Source organism: Cibotium barometz, chromosome 50 (genome assembly GCF_041138505.1).
Source record: "Cibotium barometz isolate CiBa-2024 chromosome 50, ASM4113850v1, whole genome shotgun sequence".
In the NCBI taxonomy this organism is placed as follows: domain Eukaryota; kingdom Viridiplantae; phylum Streptophyta; class Polypodiopsida; order Cyatheales; family Cibotiaceae; genus Cibotium; species Cibotium barometz.
In genome coordinates this window covers 37,092,357-37,118,506 of record NC_141095.1, presented here as the reverse complement: position 1 = coordinate 37,118,506, position 26,150 = coordinate 37,092,357, and the positions used below count along the sequence as shown (strand labels likewise).

Here is a 26,150-nt window from a genome sequence, read left to right as displayed (position 1 = left end):
CCGTTCAAAGCTCTCAAGCAAAAGACATATGGGATAAAGTTCCTACCAAAAGCAAGTACGACCATGCTTGGACACTTAGCTTTGGGCGTCATGTGGGGAGCGTAGGCAATTAATTGATTCAACAACCCCTTTTTTTATTGTTACAAAACACAAAGGACCTTCAAGTGATTCTAACAAGTACTCTTTTGTTTGGACGCATCGAGAAAGTGCACGAGCACAAAGGCAAAAATAGGGTATATTTTCTTGTTGAGCATGATGACCACTCATTTTGCCGTTCTTGTTTTATTAAAGGACTTTGAGATGGATGAAATAAATTCTCTGAGCACAAAAAACTTGATGATAAACGCAATGCAAACTCGAGGCATTGTAAGAAAACTTTTATCATTCTCTTTTGAACTTTTCTCTTTTGTTTTGAAACATATCATTGATTTCATTTTTTTTGTTGTTGTAGACATTTGGGAGAGCCTACAATGAGGTGCTAGAGGGTTTTTTTTTGGCTCAGATAAGAACTCTTCAAGTGAGTACATCGAAGAGGAAGAAGAAGAGTCAATTTCTTCAAGTGATGAGGAGGTTGAGGAAGGACGCCTCCCCGTCTCCATTGATGCAAACCCCTATCACTGGGCAAGAAATGAAGCAAAAATTTAGGTTAATCAAAGGACTCTAAGTTTCTTCATGAATTAGAGATTGTTCCATCCGGTCTCCTAGTGCCACCTTACCTGACACGAGATTCAAACTCCTTCAATGTTTTAAGAGAGAGGGTCAAGAAAAATAACATGATGGATCCTTTACCTATATTTTTGCCCATAAGTGTGATTGAGCATCTACCAGTGTATCCCCAAACAAGAAGAAGACCCTTAGAGGTTTGCACTGTTGTTGAACATCATGTTAATAATCTAAAGTACAAAATGAAAAATAATCCGAATGCCATTGTATTACCCTTGCTTGTTTTAGTGGATAGACAATAGTGTCCTAATAAGGAATCTTGGGTTAAGGCCAATGCTAAGTCTTGCAGATATTGGGTTCTTGGGGGCACTCAATCTTTGCTTGCCAAGCAAGAGCTTGCTGCTGAATATGAGCATGTTGACACTTACAAAACGACAATGTGTTGGGTGTATGCTAGTTTAACAAATGAGGAGGTAAAGGTACTTGCCCTTGACCATAATATTGACTCAAACTTTTGAATGGAAATGACTTTCATTCAGAAGGTAAGGTTCTTTCATAATGAGTGGATTGATTTCTTGAAGCATGGTGAGAAAGATGATGACAAGTTTCGAGCTGCACTTTGTGAAAAGTGTGGTCTTGAATTAAGAAAAAAAGGTGGTCGTGGTCTTGAATTAAGAAAAAAAGGTGGTCGTGGAGCAAGTCAGAAGCCCAATGTGAAACAATATGATAACTATTTTCAACTTGCCTTTCGTGATGGATAAATTTGGAATCTACAAGATGATATTTTTAAGGTACATGAGTAGGAAAAGTTAAAAGGTCAAAAGTTCAGTAAGTCACTTGCACCTTCCAAAGGCAAAAGTTAAAAGGTCAAAAGTTCAGTAAGTCACTTGCAGCTTCCAAAGGCAAAGGTGCCTCAAGTGAAGAAGCACTAAAGCCCATTCCTGATGAAATGAAGATAACAATGTGGAGACATTTGCAAGGAATTCACGAGAAATCATTGATGATTGCAGTTCTCTCACGCGTGAAGGGCGGAATCATCTCTTTAGAGCAAATGGGAGAAGAATTTGAAAGGTTTGTTTGATAAATTGACTCTCTTTTTTTTGAAGTTTTACTTGTTTCATTAGCTCTAATTTCTTTGATTGTCTATTAGGTAAAAATCATGCTTCACATGTAGAGAATAATGATTGAAAAGTTGAATTTCTCTAATTGGGATGAGGTAAAGCTCTACCATCCAGACTCAAGAAAACCTCAAGTGTTGGAGAAGTACATGTTGTTATTTAGTAACACGGTGAGTTGTTCATCTTGCTTTCAGCTTTGTTTAACAAAACTTTTTTTTCACCTCTCACATCTTTCTTGTTGGTTTTTTTAGAACAAAGATCCGTGGGTTGCCATCAAGCAAATCCCTCTTGACTTTGAGCAATTTCTTTCCCGTTGTTGATAGTCTAGAGAGGAGGAGGAGACAGCAACCCCAAAGCTTTAAAATCACTCCTGGTCTCACACTTTTAAAGTGGCTATGTTGGTTATTTTGAATTATTTTTTTATATTGAAAAAATATTGAATCTCTTTTGTAGTGCCCATTCTACATGCCTTGAAGATCCATAGGGTGTAGCAGAGCACAGAGCGCTAAAAATTAGCAAAGCATAGGAAAAAGTGTTTAGAGAAGAAGGAGAAATATTTAGGCCTTGTCTCATTGATGGTATGGATAAAAAGAAAACCATGTTGCCTCATTTTATGCATCCTCCTAAGAATCTCAAGGAAGAAAACTTTTAAGGATCCATCAGTCTAGCCTAACCCCATCCAATCCCGTGGGTTAGTCAACCACTGTAGTGATGGGATCCAATTAAGAATTTGGTTAGGTTTTGTCCCAGGTACCAAGGAAAAGAGTTCCCAGGCCCCCTAGCCGGATATTCATGCAAACTTAAAACTAGTCACACCACTTACACACCCAACATGAAATTGCTTTTTTCTTAGCATTAGCTATCTTTAAAAGAATCATTTAATGAAACCATTGTGTCACTAATCACAATCCTCAAAATCTCCGGTTAAATCCTTATTTCTAATCATTCCTTCATCTATGGCATCATTGGCAACCAGAACGCTCACCACCTATTCACTCAGGGGTCTTTTTGTTAGTTCTTAGCTCATAGTATTCGGAAATATATTCATCTATGGCATCATTGGCAACCAGAATGCTCACCACCTATTAGGGGTCTTTTTGTTAGTTCCTAGCTCATAGTAACCGGAAATATATTCACATATCAAAATAGAATCTCCGTTGAAGATCAGCAAGATCAACCAACGGATCCATATAAAAGAGCCATGGACTCATCCGTTGAGGACCAGCAAGGTCAACCAACCAGATCCATGCCCAAATTCAGAAAACAACTCTTACTCCTTGTTCCAATATCTTCCCCCAACGTACATGTGGGTATCTCCGATGACCCAGAGCCCGAGCACCACATGGTCAGCACCCTTTAGGATCCTTCGCAGGTCACCTAGCGCTTCACTCATAGGCCGCTTCCTTGGTCCCTCATCCATTGTACCGGAAGCTCACCATTTAAATAAAACTGAGGCTGGTCAAGACCTTGCTACTACTACGCGAGACGTCCTCCATTGTGACTCTCCGTCTCAGCACTTGCAACTTTAACAGATAGGTCTCCACGACCTCATTCACAAGACAGTCAAAATGCTTCCCCAGCATTCTTGACATAAAACAGTAATTTAAAAACAGATTTCACATACAAAATACAGTTCCAACAATATTTCCATTTTTTCTCATCACTCCACATCCTTTCACATTAGTCCCCATCTTTTCTCATCTTCCCATAATTTTTTTTTCTTCATCAATCCCTATCACATTATATCATTCTCACATCAAATCACATCCAATCGTATCATCCACACATTAATCCACATCATCCATACATCCATCCACATCATCCACACCAATCCACATTATCCATACATCCATCCACATTATCCATACATCCATCCACATTAATCCGACTGCTCCTGAATGGAATGGGAGATTTGCCAGGGAATCCCTATGAGACAATGAATGCTGCCATTGTCAATTGTTACTTGCTCTCCTTGATGCGTCTGATCAGCCCCTCGATAGAATCCTTGTTCATGTGGATTGCTAGGTTTGTATAAGGAGGTGTTAAAGCAGAACTCTAGGATGGAGGTTTTGGTTGTCAACCAAGTGGTCCTCCACCCAATTTGTAGAGATGTGTCGATCAACCACTTGGCTGAAACTCTCTTTCAATAGACTCCTCTTCTTCTATAATCGTGGCACTACTGGTGGCCACACGATTGTCGAGACGACCGTTGAAGAACCAACTTCCATAGTCATCTATAACTGTTGTGAGGTGTTTTTCACCTTGCTTGATGTGGCCCCTTGTGATATGCCCACATCTTGCGAGAGAATGATCTCATCTTGCGATCTGGTGGACCCCTTCGATTTGCAGACAAGTCCATGGAGGCATTGTGTCTTGAATACGCATCCATATTACCATAATACCCTTTCTTAAGTTAGTCTTTTGTCATTCAACATATGATGCAATTATCTTAAATTAGTATTTAAACTACATTAATTTTTTATTCCAATTACATGTGATGCTATTGGAATTGTGATGCTATCCATATGAAGTCTACCTCTGCAAAAGTTTGATGATTTAGAACTCTTCCTTCGATGTTGAGGGCAAGTGAGGACCATTATTACTTGAGGGCAGTCCAACCATTGAGACCACTTCCAATTGTTACGCTTGTCGAGAGACAAAAGACGTCTCTTTGTGGTGGGAGAGAGAGATCCTGACTCTGTGGGAGGAGTTGAGAGAGAGAGAGATGGCGGCTATTGAGGGATTAAAAGAGAGAGCGGGAGCGAGGGGGAGAGGAGGGCGAGCCAGAGAGGGGGACAAGAAGGGGAGCAAGGGCAAGTGAGAGGGAGCGAGGGAGAGAGAGAGGTTGTTGTGTGGGGAAGAGGGGGAGTGAGAGAGAGAGAGGCTGTTGAGTAAGGGCTCTTTTTTGAGCCCTCAATAGTTGCTGTGGTCAGATCAGTTCAGTTAGTTAAGGCTTTTGAGACTACGTTAGAGAAAAGTTATCCTGGAGGAATCGCTCGTGCTTTCAGAGCAAGGGAAGTTTTCCCGAGTTCGGTTTTGGAAGAGCCAATGGATTAGTCTCTTGTCTGGATATCCGTGGCCTTGAGTGTGGGACCCTGCCCCGTGCAAGAAGTGCTACTTCCACTGCTAGCACCTAAGAATTCGTTGCGCAGTGGGGTCAGGAATCTTACAATCAGAGGAGCATACCATGGAGTGTATCATCTTGCAAAAAGGATACATGGCACTTAATGAGATGTACAAGAATGACTCAATCAATCCCGACTTATACCAAGCTAGAGAGATTTTGGGGAGTTTATTATTAGAATTGAAGTACATAATCTAAGGAAAGGAGAACGACCTGACAACAATAGATATGTTTGAGCTCAAAATATCAAGTGCAATTGTTTATTGGAGGACATTTAGAGTCATTAAAAACGATGAGAATGAGCAATTAATTAGGAATACGGTCCGTTGTTGTGTAGAAACTTATGAGTGTGTTTGCTACTAAGTTTTGAGGTCTGTAATAATGTTGGCATTACTTCATAATGCAACTTCTTTGATGTGGAAACTTCATAATGCAACTTCATAGTGCCAGATTCTTTAATAATGTATTTGTCGAGTTTTTTAGATGGTCATGTTTTTTTATGTTTATCTTGTAAACCATGATGAAGGAGAGTTCGGAGAGAAATAAGAGACAGATGATTGGATGCTAATTTAGAAAAAAGTAAAAATTTTTTTAATATATATATACATATATTATATTAGATTTTTTAAAATAATAAAAAATATAATTAAATTGTAATGGTCTAATTAAAAATGGCCAAGTTTTTTAAGGGTCTTAATCACCATTCAATACTTATGTACTCCCTACCTATTGTACCATTCTTTTTTGTTCTTGTGTACCTCATTTTTGCTCCTCTTTACAATGAGTTGCACAATCACATTCCCATCTTCCAAGAAAGAACTCGGTTTCATCAATGGACGGGTTGTGGGAGTGCAAAGTTTTTACATGAGCAAGTAGTTCCCCGTACTCATTTTGTGGATTGCAAGCCCTAGGAAGTATTGGGACCAAGATTTGCACATCCCTCTAGAGGAAACCTCTAATCATGAGGGAGAGGAGTTCTACATACTTGAGGACTCTTTATGAGCCAACTACTTGGCAATAGTTGATTCTTCATTGAAGTCAAACCCAGAACCAATAGCAATCTTAGACAGCCCACCACCCAGAGTTCTTCCAGCTCTGAAGAATGTGATAGATTTATGCAATCCCTTTCAAGAGATAACAAGGATATCAATGCATCAGGCTCATCTAGTTTTGCAAGAGGACAAGGTAAGAGCATTTTAGTCCTAGGATTGATGAACTTCTGGATTGGTTAAGTGGGACCCAAATGTTCACAAAGATAGATCTCAAATCCGGGTACTACTAGATCAGAATCAAGGAGAAAGACATCCCAAAGACAGCATTCAATACTCGCTCTATGGGCATTATGAGTTCACAGTCATGCCGTTTGGATTGACTGATGCCCTGATGACATTCAATCGTCTAATGCAGGATATTCTCAGAGAATACTTGGATGATTTTGTTCTTGTCTTCTTTCATGATATCTTAGTACACTCAAAGAATGCTGCAGACCATGAAGATCATGTGCGCAAAGTCCTGGAAATCCTAAGGAAACACCAACTCTTTGCAAAGAAGAGCAAGTGTTCCTTCTCTGTTGACTAGGTTGAATACTTGGGATTCACAGTGTAAAGGATGGGATTTCTCCTGACCCCACAAAGATCCAAGCAGTAGTTGAAAGGCCAGAACCCAAGTCAGTAAAGGAAGTCAGAGGATTCCTAGGGTTAACCGAATGGTATAGGATCTTTATACCTAGGTATGCTTAGATAGCGTTCCCTTTGACTAACCTTCTCAAGAAAAGTACACTTTTTCAGTGGACTGCAATGTGTTAGAGTGCCTTTGACAAGCTAAAGACAGCCTTAGTAACCAAACATGTCCTTAAATTGCCAGATTTTACCAAACCCTTTGAGGTAGTTACTGATGCCAGTGGATTTGCCTTAAGCGGTGCTCTAATGCAAGAAGGTCATGCAGTGGCCTATAAATCCAGAAAACTTCAGAACACATGATAAGAATTATGCCGTCCATGATTTGGAGTTACTCTCAGTAGTGTATGCTCTGAAGTTGTGGAGACATTATCTTTTGGGGGATGATAACAGATCATCAAAGTCTGAAGTGGACCTTCACCCAAAGGGATCTCAACATGCGTCAAAGGAGATGGATGCGTCAAAGGAGATGGATGCAGACCCTACAGGAATTTGATTTTGAAATAAAGTATCGATCGGGGAAAGAAAATGTGGTTGCAGATGCAGATGCGCTCAGCAGAAAAGCCTCCTTGCTTGCAATAATAGTGGTGTCAAATCCATTGATCAATGAAGCAAAGGAGAAAATCTTGCAAGACAAATGCTTTGCCCCTATTGCTACCCTTCTGATGCAGGAAAGAAGGACTCCTCAGGAAATGAGTCGAGTTCTTGGGTACAAATTGGATGAAGGATGCATGTATTATAATAATCGGCTATGTATCCCCAATGATGTGGGAATAAAGGGAAGAATTCTGAGAGAAGCCTATGGTATCCTGATAGTTGGACATCCAGGGTTTATAAAAACCTATATGTGTGTGAAGAAAAGCTTCTTCTGGCTAGGACTAAAAAAGGATGTACTTGATCATGTGCGAAAATGCTTGATGTGCCAAAGAGTCAAGGCAGAGAGAGTCAAGATGCCAGGGAAACTGCAACCTCTAGACATTCCACAGATGAAGTGGGAATGCATCAGTATGGACTTTGTCACTGGATTACCTTCAGTGCAATCAGGTTACAACTCCATTTTTGTGGTAGTTGACAGGCTAACCAAAGTTGCCGATCTGATTCCAGTGAAAGAAACATACTCTGCAGTGGACATTGCCAGAGTTTTCCTTAAGAAGATCTTCAGATTACATGGTTTACCCAGGAGGATAGTAAGTGACAGAGATCCCTAATTCACATCAAAATTTTGGACTGTGTTCTTTGAAGCAGTAGGAACTTTCTTGGATCTCAGCATAGCCTATCACCCCAAAACAGATGGCCAAACGGAAAGAGTGAATCAAGTAATTGAAGATATCCTTCGGTCATGCTGTAGCAGGGAACTGCATTTGGTCGAATTCGCTTACAATGCTTCTTCATCATAGCATTGGGATGAGTCCTTTCAAAGCTTTGTATGGACAAGATTGCCTTACACCATTGACTTGGTCTGACCCATTGATCAGAGTCGAAATGTCCAAACAAATGCTTGATGACATGGACCAGCAGATGCAATCAATCTGTAAAGATATGAAAGCAGCCCAAGACAGGCAAAAGCAGTATGTAGATAAAAAGAGATCTGAGAGAGAGTTTGAAGAATCAGATATGGTCTTCATTCGAGTACGACCAAAAAGAAGTTCCTTATCCTTAGGGAAGTACAAGAAGCTCTCTCCTAGATACTGTGGGCCTTATGCTGTCATAAAGAAAGTGGGCGATCTAGCCTACAAACTTCTTCTGCCTCCCCATCTCAAGGTACATGATGTATTCCATGTCAGCTTGATTAAGAAATATGTACCTAGCCCAAGTCACGTGCTTGATGAGCAATTGATCTCTCCGATACTCAAGGCCATATTTTACTCCAACCTGAGGAAATCCTTGACATTCGGGAGAAGATTCTCAGGAGCAGAGTCCTCAGAGAATTCTTAGTAAAGTGGAAGTTCTTCCCTCTAGAAGACGCCACCTAGGAGAAAGAAGAACAGTTGGCGAAGGATTACCCCTACTTTGCGAGATGAGGACATCTCACATTTTTCAAGTGGGAGAGGATGTAAAATTCCTCCTTGGGCTGAATATGGATTAAGCCTCTACTTCAATCCCATGTAATCATTCTATGTTTTTGAATACAAGAAAATATTATTTTTCCTTGTTTTGCCTAGTGAGATAATTTTTTTTAAAGAGTGGTAAATCAATATTGGGATATTTTTGGATAACTAAATTCTACAAATATCAAAAAAATGTTTCCCTGAAACAGAAAATCAAAATAGATTTTCCAAGGTGCAATTGGAATTACTAAAAATTGATTTAGAAGACCTTAGCCTAAGGGTGAAGATTTTCGAAATTTTGTTGATTATGGTCCAATTAAGGTTCCTATGGACCAATAAGATTAATCCAAGTGTTGGGACAAGATAAATCCAAAGAATAAAAGAAAATACCCAAAAATGAGTAAATGCCCACATAAGATGAAGAGTTGACTAAATACTAGGTTTATTAGTTAAAAATTATGAAGTATTAAAAAAAATGAGATATTTTGGAGTAATCATTCATTTTTGACACATGGGTAAGGAAAAGGGGGCCCTTCAAGGAGATGCCTATTTCACATGTGTGGATGAGTTTTAAACTCAAAAATAATAGGATATTTTTATCTCTCCTGTCTCCTGGATCAAACCAAATCAAAAAGGGAGCCAAACTGGTCCAAATCTTGTCCAAATTCAGCCAAACTGAAGCTGAAAAATTCTAGAACTCAATTAGACTCAGTTAGTGGCCTCCCTTACGTATAAATAAACCCTCATTCCTTTGTATTCTCATCTGTGAACTAAACTATGCCGGTATTACTCTAAGTTAAGCTTATTTTCTATTATCCTCTAAAAACCCTCTACAAATTAAAGAGATTGGAGCTTCTCTCTCTCTTCAATCTTCCTTGGAGACTCCAACAACATACCAAACCAATTGATTGGTTGGGGGTCTCTACTGTGATCAAAGAATCAAGTAATTTAGGAGGTAAAGTGTGGATTATCTCAACCCCTCTCAAGCTTGAGGAGCATTAATTTGAATGGCTTTTGAATACTATTGAAGTTCTTTAATGTATTGTAATGAAGAAATACATAAATTTCTATTTATGCTTAATTTATAATGGATTTTTAAGCATTTCTCTCTCTCTCTCCCAAAAAATGGTCATTCCTATGACCTATTCTCAATTCAAATGAAGCTTCTCATCATGAAGCATTTCTCTAATGTAAAAGTAATTTCTATGCTTGTCTAATTGGAGGCTAAAATAATGGCTTTTTAATACTTTTATGCTATTTAATTTATGGTAAAATTAAGAATCAATCCATAATTGGATAATGATCCAATTAGTGGTTCTTCTAATCACATGAATAATACTAAACTTTATTCTTTCAAATTTATTGAGAATTATCAGTAATAGCAGCGGAGCTATGGTAATTTTTTTAAAAAATAAACACATAAATCATTTTCATTTATATTATGAAAAGAGGACTTCCTACCATATTCTAGGATTAATCATCCTGGATTAATTGAATGATTCTCATTATAATCATGGAAAATTAATTTTTATGTTTATGCATAAATAGTTAATTACGAAAAAGAGGAATTTCTAGTAATCCATTTTTATGTTAAAAGAGTAATCCCCCATGACAATGGAAATCCATGCATTCCAATGAAGTAAGAGAAAAAATTGTGATGCTAAAATAATGCATATTTTATTTAAAAATTAAAGAAGGATTTTAGTTAAAATTTTCTTTTTGCATAGATAAATTTAAATGATGAAAGAGAAATTCCCACCATATTGGAATTAAAATATTTAAATGAGAAAAGTGTAATTCCTAGTGTGAAGAAATTAATGAAGATTTTTATTTAAATTTTAAGAGAAAATTTAGTTAAATTTATACTTTTACATAGATAAATTTAAATGATGAAAGAGGAATTCCCACCATATTGGAATGCAAATATTTAAATGAGGAAAGTGTAATTCCTAGTGTGAAGGAATTAATGGAGATTTTTATTTAAATTTTAAGAGAAAATTTAGTTTCTTTTTACATAGATAAATTTAAATGATGAAAGAGGAATTCCCACCATATTGGAATTCAAATATTTAAATGAGGAAAGTGCAATTCCTAGTGTGAAGGAATTAATGGAGATTTTTATTTAAATTTTAAGAGAAAATTTAGTTAAATTTATCTTTTTGTATAGATAAATTTAAATGATGAAAGAGGAATTCCCACCATATTGGAATTTAAATGTTTAAATGTTAAAAGTGGAATTTTGAGCTTAATGGAATTAATGGATATTTTATGTAATTTTTAAGAAGAATTTTAAATAGATTTAATTTATGGTAAAAGAGGAATTCCCATGATAATTGGATTGCACTCATGGAAATGAGAAAAAGAAGGATTTCAAGTTTATTCAAAAAAATAGGTATTGATATTTTAGTTAAAAGAAGAATTTTTATGATATTTAAGAAAAGATGGATTTGAATTAAATTTTAGTGTCAAAAGATGAATTTCCACCATAATTCTACCTAATGAATTAAGGTTGAGAAATTATGTGATAGAAGGAATATCTTTGGATGTTTTAATTGGTAAAATCACTAAATGGATATTTACCCAAAACTAGATGTTTATGTGAAGGGAATCCTTGTAGAACTAAACCAAATGAATTTGGTTAGACTACATGAGGGACGGACAGTAAACCTAATTGTCCTTCTCTCAATCTGAATCAAACAAAAACTTCGTGACCAATTCCAGTTACTAAAATCCAAAGAATAGACTACCGAAACTAATCTAGTTTTTCCTTGACCAAACTCACCAAGAATCTAGTTGGACAAATGGATAAAATGATGGGTAGATTACCCTCATGAGAGATCAAGGATCCTCATTAGGAAATTGGGAATTATGGAAAAAGGGTTTTTGGAACCAATCTCAAACTCGAATTTTACTTGCATTGGAACCTCTGTTTTTTCATTCAAAGGACTTTTTTACGCCAGAATGCTGGAGAAAGCATTTGGCTTATTTTTTTCTAAGAGGAGGTTCATTGGAACAGCTGGGCGGGGAAGCCTGCCCAGGTCTTGACCAGCCTCAGTACGGTTAAAATGGTGCGCTTCCGGTACGATGGGCGAGGATCGACGAAGCGGTCCCCGAGTGAAGTGCTAGGACACCTAAGGAGGATCCTAGAGGGTTTTGACTAGGCAATGCACGGGCTCGCGGTTGGACACCCATGCGTACGTCGAGGAAGATTTTGGATGGATAAAAAGGAAAGATTTTTGGGAGCCAAATTTTGATACTGGATCTCGTTGGTTGGCCAGCAAGTCTTCAACGGAGAATTCAGAGGATACATTTTTGTAATACAATGGACTCGAAATTTTGGAAAATGATGATCAAAAATATTTTGATTTCTATTGAAAGGATTATTTTTAAAGCCAGTCGAATCTGTTATTATAAATGGCAAGTTCATATTGGGTGTGTACGTGGTATGCCTACCTTGATTTTTGTATGAATCGCCGGCTAAGGGGCCTGGGAACTCTTTTCCTCGATACCCGGGCAAAAACCCAACCAAATCTTTAAAAAGGAATCCCACCAATTCAGTGGTTGGGTGGTTGGATAACCCATGGGCCGGATGGGCTGGATCGGAGGATTCCTAAGAAACAACTAGATACGATTAGTTACGTTAGTTAGTTTTAAATCCTGAGAAGACCTTGTTCTGTGGGAGGGGATCATCGGCTGTGCCTTGTAAATGAGGAAAAAAGTGGTGATTCCATGGACCAAGTGAAAGTCTCTTGTTGATCTGACCATGTGACTTCAGGTCTGGTCAGATCAGTTTAACTAGTTAAGACTTTGACTCGTTAGAGTAATTTCCTCGTTAGAAGATTTTTCCCAATTGGCGGAATTGCCCGTACCTTCTGGGCAAGGGGAGTCTTCCGGGCCCGGTCTGGGGCCGCCCGAGCTAGCCTCTCGTCCCCGGACATTTGTGGGCGAGGCCTCGAGTGTGTGGACCCCACCCCGTGTAGGAGGTCGACGCCGCTTTTACAGGAGCCCCAAAGCGGGCGAGGGACTTCACAATTATAGTATTTTGAGGCCCTATAAAATTAAGAAAAATTAGAAAAAAATCATGATAATTCTTTTTCTCGAGGAATTAATATTTTCAAGGGTTATTTAATGTTGAAGAACGTTTTCTCGTGCTGACATTAGATAGATGCGGGTTATTCACATATTACTAATATGATTATACCTCGTATTAGTAGATATTTCTGTTTAGATTAAATTTTTTGAACAATATTTTCATGATTTTTTACCATTGTTTAGCCATTCTTTTTGGACATGATGTTCCTTAAGTTTTTCAATGATGGCTATAATATGTGTTCAAAGTTTGTCTCACCTTTGACACTTGTACATAATAATTTATTTTGCACTTGTTTAAGTGTGGTCTATGCTTAATTTCTTAAGCCTAAAAAAAATTCTATCATGGGTTATTTGATCTTTTTGTTTTGGTGGATTTTATTGGATGTTTTCCAACTTTTATTTGGACTCATCAGGTTCTGCCTAGATCACTTGTGTCTAGGGGTTTTTTAATGTGAGTGCTACACACGTGTTTCACTTGCTTACTTTGGAGTTTTTCTTGAACGACACCACGTTCATATACTCTAGATTGATGAGTTGGCCACCAATTTTAATGCTTCTTTTGGCATGATTAATGACCATTAGATGGCATGCATTGATTTTTAGGATCAACTATGGTTTTATGGATTCGAGAGGCTTCTATGCTTTTATCCATGGTTTTATAAGGATCTTTTGATCTTTTGGATAATTTCATGTGCTTCGAGGGTAGCATTTGCCTTCGTTTCTTACACAAAATTTTGGACTATTTTCCTTGTACTTTTGTACATATTCCAAATTGGAGTTGTTTATGTATCTAGGTGAGTTATTTTTCTACCCCAACTTTATTGTGTTTATTGGGTAGTTATCATTAGAAAGGCACCATTAATTCAAATTTTTTTCTAATGATGTACTCGAAAAGAGTTATTCATTGATGTGGTCTCAGGTGTATAGAGACAGGTTTTAGTATGTGAAAGTCTAGGATAAGGCTATCTTATTCCTTTTATACAGGATTTTATTCATATTTCCTAGACGGCATACTAGGGAGTTTCAAATTAATAAAGTATGTATGGGTGGTATCATGGTGGTATGGGACGCTAGTGATCCCTCACATATATTATCTTATGGGATAATTTGGGCTCAGGATTGTTGCTTTGATTACATTACTTGGCATGTTGACCTCAACATTCAAGGACAATCTCATTTTCTGAATTCACTTGAAGTTGTAGTGTAGGCATTCTCTAGATAAACTTCTTTTATCTATAGCCTACATGTTTTGATGAGTGTAATCTCGTTGGCATTTTCACTTGTTGAAATCTCTTTCTTTAGAGTTCAAACAAGTTTATCTTGTTGTGTTCGGATTAAGGAATTTTGGATTTTTCCTTTGTTGGCATTTCTTTCTCTAGTTACGTCCTTTAGGTGATTGATGTAGTCCACCTAATGGTTTATAGATGTACATATGTGATTCATCGAGACATTGATGACTCCTTATGTTGATATGGGTAACTCGGGATGTCGATGATTCCCAGTGCAGATGTGGGTATGTCGGGTCGCCGATGGATCCCTGGTTCCTGCAGTTATAATGCCATGTCTTCCTATTTTATTCTGAATGTTTTATAATGAGAAATCTACTTTGAGTATGAGTTCCTCTGATTATCCGCAGTCTAATGGGAAAACAGAGCATATGAATCAGATTGTAGAGGATATGCTTCATGCATATGTCTCTAGAAAAGCATCAAATTGGAAAAAATATCTTTCAATGATGGAATTTGCCTATAATAGTTTTAAACATACGGTTATTGGTTTTAGTCTGTTCATGCTTATGTATGGGTTTTAACCCAGGGCACCTATTGATGTCAGTCTCTTAAGGACATCGAGCTTGATGCATCAAGGGATTGCGTGATATGCAGGAAATGTTGACCGAAGCTCGCGATTCTATCAGGAGTGCTCAAGATAGGGCACGGTTCTATGCTGATAGAGGACGCTCAACTTGGTATTTTGAACCAGGAGCATTGATTTATTTAAAAGCTCCTAAAGATTTTCAGACTTTGTCAAAAAGAAAATGCTCGAATTTATCTCCTAGATATTGTGGTCTATTTCGATTTATACATCGGATTGGCATGGTTGCATATGAACTTAAACTACCTCCACATGTTAGAGTTCATCCAGTCTTTCATATCAATAGATAAAAAGGGAAACTGGGAGGTGAGGATAACATAGTTACTCCTCAAGAACTCGTTGAAGTCAAAGAAATAGAGGATTCGACTTGGGAGTCGGTTGAGACTGTTCAACGCAGTTCTCCTTCTTTTCATTGCAAGAGTGTAATGTTTTGGGAGAGGGGAAGTATGTTATATGCACATTATGTGTGCATATACTAGGAGGCTAACCCACATTAGGCTTGTGAGCATGGGAGCATGGGAACAAGCTCTAGTGGAGCATAAGTTAGGACTAACCTTAAGGGTTAAGGCTAGGGCCAGGGTCACACATGGGAGATGGAGAGTCAAGAGTCACTTGAGGGCCCTCCTATATAATAGGGGCATAGGGCACACTCAAGGGGGGCTAAGGCTATTTTATCTTGAGGCTAGGTTATGATATGATGTCCTCTTGTATAGAGGATTATATCTACTCACCTACCATTTCACACTATATGGTGGATTGGAGTTATACCTCTTGATGGTATGGGACATCAAGGTAAAGGTATGATGTACTTCATTATAGTTCATGTGTGCATCCCTTGGGCTTGGGGGTGGTTGGGTGGTTGATTTTATGCCTGATTTATGCATGTTTATGCATAACAATTATCTAGAGAGATCTTAGGGTTTTAACATAATACAACATAGTCTCCCATTGTGCAATTGAGTCTTGCTCTTGCTAATCATCTTGCTAATATCTCTCTCTAATGCATGCTAGTGAAGTGAGGTGAGAGGAGGGACGAGTACCCGTAGTGCAATGCGACAGTGTGACAATGCTCGCAAGAGGCATGGTGGAATCGCTTATCAAAGGAGTTGTACTGCTTGGAGACCTCAAGGGTTATGAGCTTGGCCATTGGAAAGATCCTCATGATAGTTGCAGTTCACCCCAGGTAATCTCTTGTTGGATGTGTTTCAAGGGGGGTTAGGGTGAGCCATAACACCCGAAATCCTGAATGCTACTAAGAAACATTGCTTTGCTTCTTCCAAAGTGTTGTAGTGTTTTTAAAGCACTTCTCATGGATAGTAGAATCACCCTAGCTCCATTCTCTACCATGTTGTGCTAATTGTTGGTGTATATTAGAATGGATTTAGGGCCATTCTCTACATGTGCTTGTATAAAGTATCAAGATTGAATGGACATAAGGCCATTCCTACAAGCACAATGTGGTAAGAATGGCCCTAGGGCCATTCTAAGCACATCATTACGGCATTGGGGCTATTAAGTACACTGGGTACATTTGGTCTCCCTCCATAACGTGGTGACTTAGAATTTGTGAAGGCGGGCTTGTTGGCTCCAAGGTTTCATATGTAGGAACTTTTGGAGTTTTCCCCTTGTCCCCTTCTTTGAAGATCTTTGTCAGGGTTAGCTCACAAACTGGTGTGATTCTTTGCAATGGGGGTTGAGGCGGGAGAAATGGGGGTGGTAAGGGCATTTCAGGTACCCTGAGGATTCATCTTTTGACCACTTCTTGACCTGTTGAGGTGTATTATGATGTGTAGGTGCTGGCAACGCGCCAGCAGTTGCCTCGGGCTGGCCAGCAAGCCTTGGGTTAGAGCACGGCTAGCGTAGCTCTCTGATGATAGTAGTTTGTACCTTCATGATTGCCCCATTTTTGGTAATATATGCAGTAGAGGTTGGGACAGGGTCTCGGATGTGGACACTCCCTTCTAGTATGGTTAGCTAGATAGATTGGGCACCATATAAGCTTCCCTCTTTGGATAGAGATGGGGTTGGCCAACCTGATCCCACCTTGGCCGGTTCTCCAATGTTAGGTCATTTCCTACATTAGTGCAGCGGCCAACTACTCAACTTGCTATCCTCTTGTGAACTCCTTAATTTTTTCGTCAAATTTTGTACTAGTGGTCTTGAAAGAGGCTTTAGATGTGCCCTCATGAAGTTTTGGTAGTCCATGCCGTAAACGATGAGTGTTCATCCTTGGTCCGCAGATCGGGGGCCCAGCTAACGCGTTAAACACTCCGCCTGGGGAGTACGATCGCAAGACTGAAACTCAAAGGAATTGACGGGGGCCTGCACAAGCGGTGGAGCATGTGGTTTAATTCGATACAATGTGCAAAACCTTACCAACCCTTGACATATGAACACTTGACGTATGAACACTTGACATATGAGCAAGTGTGCTTGTCCTTAACGGGATGAAACGAAAATTCATTCTCATAAACGCGTTCCCTTGAAATTGTCTTCAAAGTCCATAGCACTCCTACAACATTTCTTGAAGGAGGTATGGGCCATGGCATATAATAAATTGTGCAAGGGTATGTCATCCAGACCTTCCAAGAATCTCCCTATGAGTCTTTCATCAGAGAACTTATCTTTGGTACTGCAGTGAGAATGGAGATATCTGAGTCTATTGATGTAATCTCGGATGGTTGCACCATCCCTTTGTCAGACATTGTGTAACTACACAACTGGACTCCATCTGGTGCCTTGGCAAGAATATCCTACCTTGAAAGCCTCTTTCAAAGCTTTAAAGGTGGCCTTATCCTCAAACTTCAAGGACCTAAACCATTGGCCTGCTTTACCATCGAGGGTGAGGCTAAAGGCACTCACCTTACCATCGAGGGTGAGGCTAAAGGCACTCACCTTAACATGATCTTCTACGTGGCCAAACGCTTTGCAAATTTGATTAAACATCTCCAAATGTGGAATGGGATCTCCAGTCCCATCAAATTTAGTGATAATCTTTGAGATGTTGGTGGGCTTGTTTTGCTCTAATCTTGGTGCAGGTTGCACTAGTATTGGGGGCGTGATGCCTACAGCCAACCCCCTCCCTATTTCCATGGCTAATCTTAACATTTCTGGGGTTAGCCCTGCCATGACTGCAATGGGTGTAGGTTGAGGAAAGGTTGGAGGAGGAGCAGGGCTAGGAGGATAATATACCATTGGAGGCCCTTGACTTATAGGTGGGTTAGATTGTTCCCCTTGTGGTAAACTCCCTATGGTGCGAGTAATGCTGATATACTCGCGAACTCGGCAGATGCAAAGGGCCTGGTAAACCCTGTCTCTCTGGTACAACATTTCTGGTCCTTGAGATGATGGACCTGGCCCTAGGTTTTGTATAGGACTTTGGACCCTATAAGAATCAGCCACACCTGAGATAGCCATGGCTCTCTAGATCGGTGGTTCAATCTGGGTTTGTTGGCTTTCACCCTCCCTACTTCCACTCTAGAATCTAGAGGCAACATGGGATTTCTTTCTTGTGGATGGTCCATACCTCTCACCTTGGGTTGCGGTTCTTTCGACTGTGTTGTGTTTCCCAAAATAAAATTGTGGAAGCAAGGCTTCTCTGTGAATGTGTGGGAGAGGTAGGAGCTTGCTCTTGGCAGATGGTCTTTCCATGCACCACTGAGATTCAAGCTCTCCTATCTGAAGGTCAAAAGTTCCTCATCCCTTACTGGGGTTGACTTCACTTTTGTTGGTGCTTTCAAAGACAAGCACCGTTTGACTCCATGCGGTATTGATGACTGATGGGTCCGACCTTATAAGTGAGGGAGCTTTAGGAGAGTTCACTTCGTCAAAAAGAGGGTTATTTTGCACCAATTTACCCGAGTGTAGGTGCATGGAAATGTGGAACTAATGTGCAGAACCCCCTATGAAAAGTCATTTTTTTGGAAATGATACGGCCGTATGCTTTGGAATGGTATGGGCATACACTTTCAAAAGCTAAAGGGAACATGCGTATACTTCTCAGAGGTCAGATGGCATAGATGTTTGCTTCCTGAAGGTCACAGGTGTGGCCTCACAAAAGAATGGGCATGCGCTTTGGAATGGAGAAGGTACGTGCATGTGGCAGTTGTTGGAACATGCGTACCAAGCTGGGAGAAGGGAACACGCATGGCAAGATTATCACAGGTGTATGCTTTAGGCAAAATGCATGGTAAAAATGGAATGGTTTGGTCAGGAGGACAAGTGGAGCACATGTGGCACAAATGGAACAATCATACGCTTTCTTAATCAAGTGCTAAATAGAATGGCAAGGGCATGGAAAAACTAACATGGCCATGGAAAACACAATGAGTGCTTTGGAATGGGCATACCCTTCCAGAAGGAACAGTTGTGGCAAGATTAGAACGGCTATGGCACTCTCATATTTTGATATTTTTAAGGTTTGTCTGGGGATTTCAAGGAACTTAAGGCCACAAGTCTGACAACCACCCACTATATTTCCTAACAAATTCAGCTGTACCAACTTGAATGAATGCAATTGAATGAACTTTATGCCCAACTTGAATGAATGCAATTATTCCAGTTTTAATGCAATTGCCACATTTAGGGCTAGAGATCTTACCAAATTTGGCCAATTAAGAAAGAAACGGGTGTGGTAGATGTGCCATAGCTCTGGCCTATAAAGCAAACGGCTATTTGCTTCTCAAAAAAACCAACAGAATGCAATTTTTGCCTAGTTTTCCCTCAGATTCTTACGACTTCAGGTATCTTCCCCACCAATTTTTGCCTAGTTTTCCCTCAGATTCTTGCTACTTCAGGTATCTTCCCCACCAATTTTTTGTGTTTTTGTAACAATAGACAACTAGAGCTAGTCTCAAGCTATCTATTGGTGCCTACTATGCTTAATGAGAATTAACTAATTAATATTAATTTATGGATTAAACTAGGTGCAAACTTGATATAAAACAAACAGAAATTCAAAGAGTTGCATGAATGTCAAGGGCAAAGTTGAGCACTTTCTTGCTTCTCCCGTGCTCGTTGAGGATCTCGATGCTCCAATGCTCAATCAACCTTCAATGCTCCATGGATTCACCATCCAAAAACAAAAACAAACATAAAATCAAGCAAACAACCATTAATGAAGTGATCAAGTTCCTCCTAGGTGAATTCGTGGGGGTGATTCATGGGAAATGTTCTCCATACTACCTTAGTAAAATGGCCAAGATGAAAGCACTAACAAGATCCCATGCACTATTTTGACAAAAATAGTAAATGAGAAACAAAATGATTGGGAACAAAAGCTGCATGAAACTCTATAGGCATATCGAACGGGGAGGCATATCGAACGATACAAAATTGCGATAGGAATGACCCCATTTCATCTAGTTTATGGGTTCAAAGATGTTATGCCTATGAAATTTATAGTTCCATATCTCCAAGTTAAAAAGGCTAATTGGGCATGAAATTTTAGAGAAATTAACTCAACTTGACAAATTGGATGAAACAAGGCTATGAGCAGCTTATGGGCTTTATGTTGAGAATCTTCACAAAAAGAAATATTCATCCAAGACATCAATCCTTCAAGGGAAATTGGCACTAACCTTACCATTCCTAGAGGCATGACTTCTCTTTGGCCCTCTGATGGAAAAGGGGGTTGGGTTGTGGATGCCTCTAGCATAATGTTGTCTCCTGACTTACCATCTGCTCGTATGACTCTAGAGCTTTGGGTTGGGTTGTGGATGCCTCTAACATAATGTTGTCTCCTGACTTACCATCTGCTCGTATGACTCTAGAGCTTTGGGTTCCGCCTATGGAGGCTATTACACTTGGTCTATGATGGTGCTACTCTTGTTTATGTGAAGAAAACTACATCTTAATCTCAAGGTCGCACACCATACTAAGCAATCTTTTACTCTCGATGCTTCTGGGATCAAAACACCTAAGCCAAGCCTTGATCTAGTAATGTCCACTTCCACCACATCTAAAGCAAATCATGCGCCTAATAGGGTTGGCGTGGGAAGGCATCTAGGTTGGCCTTGCCCCACATGCAAGATTAGTAGGGGGAGAAACTGCGTACACATCATAGGGATTTGGTTGGTAGAATTGAGCCAACTAAGGTATTGGCATGGATAGAAGATAAGGTTGATAAGAGGAGAGTGTTGTACATTCTTGGTATTGCACTTGCACTAGAGCAGGTGGGGTGTATGTCACCTGAGGTACCCTTGGTCGTGGAACATGATGGGCATGTGTGAGTGTTGCTATTGCTTGAGATGAGGAAGATGAGTGGGGTGGGCATAAGTGGCTACAACCAAGGCTAGATAACTGGTAACGGCAACAACCACAAAGAACAAAGCAGTGTGCTAAGTGTTGAAAATACAAGTGAATAGGGTGTGTGCGGGAACAAGCCCTTGGTTAGAGGCTGTAAAAGAGAATGAGTAAATGTGAAAGAACCTGTGAAAAGGTGAGAAGAATCTACTGGGAGAGAATAAAGGGTAGCATGAGAAGATTTAGGAAGTGTGGAGATATTCTGGGAGATATTCTGGGAAAAGTGAAGAGGTGGAGAGAATTAGGGAAAAGAAGTGGAGTGAATCAAGGAGAAATCAGTGGGATTAGATGCTTGGATGTAAACTCTATAAATTGAGGCATTGCCCTAATGAGAATTTGCTGGTTTTTGAGTATCCATGCCTACATTAATCTATTTGTTAATTACCCACCACTAATTACATCTTAATTATTTACTAATCACTTTGTTAATGATGTTGATTCTAGTGTTTGATCCACCATAGCTCATCACAATGCCCTAATTTCAACATGGTATCAGAGCCATGCCTAGAATCCATCATTTTGTGAGCTCATTATCTTGCTAATTATTTTGCTAATTATTTTGCTAATTAGAATTAGTAGAAAATTATAATTTTCCCTCTTTTTTCAACTAGTCTCTGTACCCCCAGCCAGTGGAGGAGCTCCCTCTCTTTGCACACATAAAATTAGGTCAAACCCTTCTAGCAATGATAGCTATCTCATTGCTCTTCAATCTCATCAATAAAGAAGTGCAAACCACCAACGGAGCTGGGAGGAATCACATTTTTAGCAGGCACCGTTTTTTTGAGCTGATTTTGATATTTCTACTTCCACCACAGATCAAATGTGTCTAATTCCTCTTAGCCCCGGGGGTTTTCAAGCATGCTCTACAAGCTAGTGAAGAAAGAATTCAATTTCATCAAGTCTACAGTGAGATCCAAGCTCTTCATCAAATCTGCAGGTGACTTTGGTAAAACAGAGATTAAGCTTTCAATATTTGGTCAAATCTTGTGTTTCTTGGCTTAATCCTCTACTAGACTCATTGCTATTGATGTCTTTGAAAGCATTTGAGCTCATTTGAAGTCTAAGGCACCAGATCTGGACTCCCCGCATACTCTATTTTTTGCACACAAAATAGTGGATTAATTTACTAATCAGTGATTAATCAATACTAATCACTATATTTTGGTGCAATTGAGGGTTCAAATTAACCATTAGGTATCTGATAGAGATCCCTATGACTTCAGATTGCAATTCGGAGTTGGTTTGATACTCCAACCATTCCGTACAAATTGGTTACCCTTGATTTAATGTAATTTTTGGTGATTTTATGCTGATAAATTTGTTGTAATCATCTATTGAACACCAGATTGAGTTGTAAAAGGGTAGACACTGCCCTTGAATCTTGAAATTGGATCAAGAGGTAAGACCCCCTTCACATCACCATGAGTACAGCACAAGAAATAACCAAATTTAATGGGGAGCAGTTTTACACATGGCAGACAAAAAACATGTATTTGCTCATGAGGAAAAATCTGTGGGGGCTAGTTAAGGGAAGAGATGAATGCCCAGAGAGAGGAGAAAATGAGTGGAAGAGTAGGAATAAAAAAGCATTGGGACTTATTACACTCAGTTTAAATGATGAAATCATTCATCACATCACAGGGATACAATGGGCAAAAGATGCATGGGATGAACTCAATAAAGTATTTGGCACACAAGCAAAAAATTCAAAGATAAATCTGTTAATGCAATTCTACAAATTGGACATGAAGGAAAGTGAACCTTTAATCACACACTTGAACAAATATAAAAGCATTAAGGAATAGTTGGCAGCTATTGGCAAAAAGGTAGAAGATGATGAGGCACTAGCAGTGCTTCTGAAGAGTGTGGACAAAGGTGAATATGAAAATATTGTAGCAACACTAAAGAATGTACCTGAATTGAAGCTACACGAGATAGAAGCAGCTCTACTAGAGCAAGAGAGCAGAGGCAAAGAGAAGAAATGGCTCGACTCAATAGCAGGAGAAGAAAAAGCATTCTTCACCACCCGAGGAGGATTCTCTCAAGGACAAGGACGAGGAAGAGGCAGAGTAGGAGGAAGGACCTTCACTTGCCACAAATGCGGAAAGCCAGGACACATGGCGAGAGACTGCTATAGCAAACCCACTGGAGAAGGAACGACATCGGCAAACCCACTGGAGAAGGAACGACATCGGCAAACTTCATGGAGGCTCCAAAGGAAGTGGAGTCGGATCATCTTTTCTGAGAGAGAGAGAGAGAGAGAGACCCCACAACCCAATGTAACCTGCCCCAACAAAGTAAAACCACCTCTGAGCCACCGATGATATAGGCCACGTGGTAGATGTATGTGTGAACACTTTAGTCAAGGTCGCGGGCACTTATAGTAACCTTGGACACATAGAGAGAGAGAGAGTGTCAAGGACTATGGAGTTTAGGGACTTGAGGCACTGGTCGCGGGCTATCAAGTAAGAGGGAAACTTGGTATAGGGTCCAGATGTGCTAGAGAGTATTCACTTGAGGGGAGGTGTTGAAAATACAAGTGAATAGGGTGTGTGTGGGAACAAGCCTTGGTTAGAGGCTGTAAAAGAGAATGAGTAAATGTGAAAGAACCTGTAAAAAGGTGAGAAAAATCTATTGGGAGAGAATAAAGGGTAGCATGAGAAGATTTCGGAAGTGTGGAGATATTCTGGGAAAAGTGAAGAGGTGGAGAGAATCAGGGAAAAGAGTTGGAGTGAATCAAGGAGAAATCAGTGAGATTAGATGCTTGGATGTAAACTCTATAAATTGAGGCATTGCCCTAATGAGAATTTGCTGGTTTTTGAGTATCCATGCCTACATTAATCTATTTGAGTATCCATGCCTACATTAATCTATTTGTTAATTACCCACTAATTACGTCTTAATTATTTGCTAATCACTTAGTTAATGATGTTGATTCTAGTGTTTGATCCACCATAGCTCATCACAATGCCCTAATTTCAACACTAAGAAGGATGCTTTTGGGTTTGCCACTACAGCTTGCGCATACAGCTTGCACATGTGTGGCCATGATTTCCTCGGCTAAAGACCCTAGTGGTGCCATGGTTAGAGCCACCATGTGAAGGGATTTAGAGGGGTAGATCCTTGGTGAAGTTAGTGGTGCATTAGCAAAAGACCCTTGAGGTAATAGCACTCTGTGTCCTCATGGCCATGTTTTTGAGAAAAACAAGCAATACTTGTTTGAAGGACACTCACCTGGGAGATGACCTTGAGGGTTGCCTACATAGTGCACCATAGAGATGATCTTAAAAGTCATGTAAGGTGCCTTTGTGGAAGGACAGTCTCTCTTAATGTCTACTCTGTCTATGGGTGGGGAGGTCTCTCAGCAGCCATTATTGTAGCTAGAGCTAAGGTCTTGAGGTAGCCCAGCTACCTGATCAACAACATAAGATACTCTCGCAAAGGTTTTGGTAGAGCCGAGCTACCAAAACCTTTAGGAGAGTGATAAGGTAGGCCATTGGACTCACCGGCCTTTATAAAAATTTGACTAAGCTCTTTGGCGATAAGTTCATAGTAGTTCCTTAACCTAAAGCTAGCATAAAGGTGGCAAGGAAGTGCTACCTTAGGGTAGCCCAATCCAAAAAGTGGTTGGCTAAAAATTGGCTGCACCACACCCAACAGTTCTACACTTTTCTTCCATAGTAGTGGGGAATAAGACCACTCATGCATCATTCATCTCGGTCGAGAGTTATAGAGTGTGAGAAACAGGTGCACATAGTCTTTAACATCTTTTGTGACAGCCCCTTTGAAGTCCATCAACTTCACCTACACACGACTTAGCATTGTTTCTAGGGGCTTTAGCCCTTAGGGATAATCCATAGGGCTAGGAGAAGTAGTTGGTAAAGGAAGAGCAAGGGAGAGGCCTACGACTGCTTTGTAGAGAGGTGAGGTACCATTAGAGGCTCTAGTTTTTGAGGGCATGCACTATTCTCACTCAGCACTCACTATAAAAAACAAAAGAAAAGAGTCCCACCGTGATCACCAAATTTTTAGTTATAGCTATAGATGACTCTGCCCGTCTCGACTCACTCTCACAACTATGAAGAGGAGGAAGAATAGGGAGTTGGGGTTCTCCTTTGGAAGTACATCCTAGAAGTATACCCACCATGGATAGTCTCACTCACTATCTAGACTTGCAAGCCCTCTGCTTAACACCATCTACTATGTTATTAGACTAGCTTTCATTGCATAACCCTCAAGTCACCAACACTCTCGCTCACACTTGCTCCAACCACACTACTCTTAACTCATAGTTAAAACATAGACAAGATCCGAGCTAACAATAGATTGATTCATCTCATGAGCTTATGTAATACATAGACTATCTTTCTCTCAACTATGTAATCCACCCAATATGGTATTCCCATCTCTAGGAGTGGAGTCCTGGTGACAACACACACATTGTGTGCTATATAGGTTATAATTCTCCTGGCTACCTTGATGTCCACACATGTCATGATATCTATTACAAGAAAGATCTTCTAGTCAAGAGCTCATCAAGGAAGGGGATATAGTGCGCAACAAAAACCCCCGTCACTTTGGGAAAGGGAGGGAAAATAGCACTCAAGGGAGATCTCCACTCACCTTGGGAAAGGGAGGGAGATGTGTGAGACAGAAGTAGCCTAGCCCAAGGTAGCCATGCATGTAGTGAGCTCACAACGACCATCGTTGGACTTGGTGGTTGGAGAAGTCTAAGGACCTCAATGGTGACGGAGGAGGTGAGGGACAAAGAGGTGAGAGAGCACCGGTGATGATGACGACGATAATTGACCTAGGACAGAGAGCTCGGTGAACATCACGGAGGGAAGGAACAGAGAGCTCAAAGAGCACTGACAAAAATGGCAAGTCGATGAGCTCAGAGAGCTCAATGAAGATGGCAAAGGCATAGTTGCATGAAAATGGCATTTTCATAATTAAAACGCGTTTTTTTACGTTTGTATAGGTCTTACCTACGATTGATCATATTATACACAAAATGTCCTACAATTCTACAATTTATTATTGATTTTCATTATATTGCATTGGTTTCTTTAGCCGTATGCATTCGTTTGCATTTGGCTTGTATTAAATACGTTCAAGCGTATTGATAACTATGGGCAGAGTCAAGGAACGAAGACCTGGAAGAGCAGTGGTAACGATTGCAGCCAGTGAGGTCAAAGAGCTTGGTGAAGATGGTGAAGGCAAGGAACGGAGAGCTCGAAGAGCACGGCGATGA

At 39.9% G+C, this 26,150-nt stretch overlaps 1 pseudogene; it reads left to right on the top strand.

The window, feature by feature from the left end:
• Positions 1-905: 905 nt before the first annotated feature.
• LOC147610083 (uncharacterized) lies at positions 906-26,150 on the top strand (annotated as a pseudogene).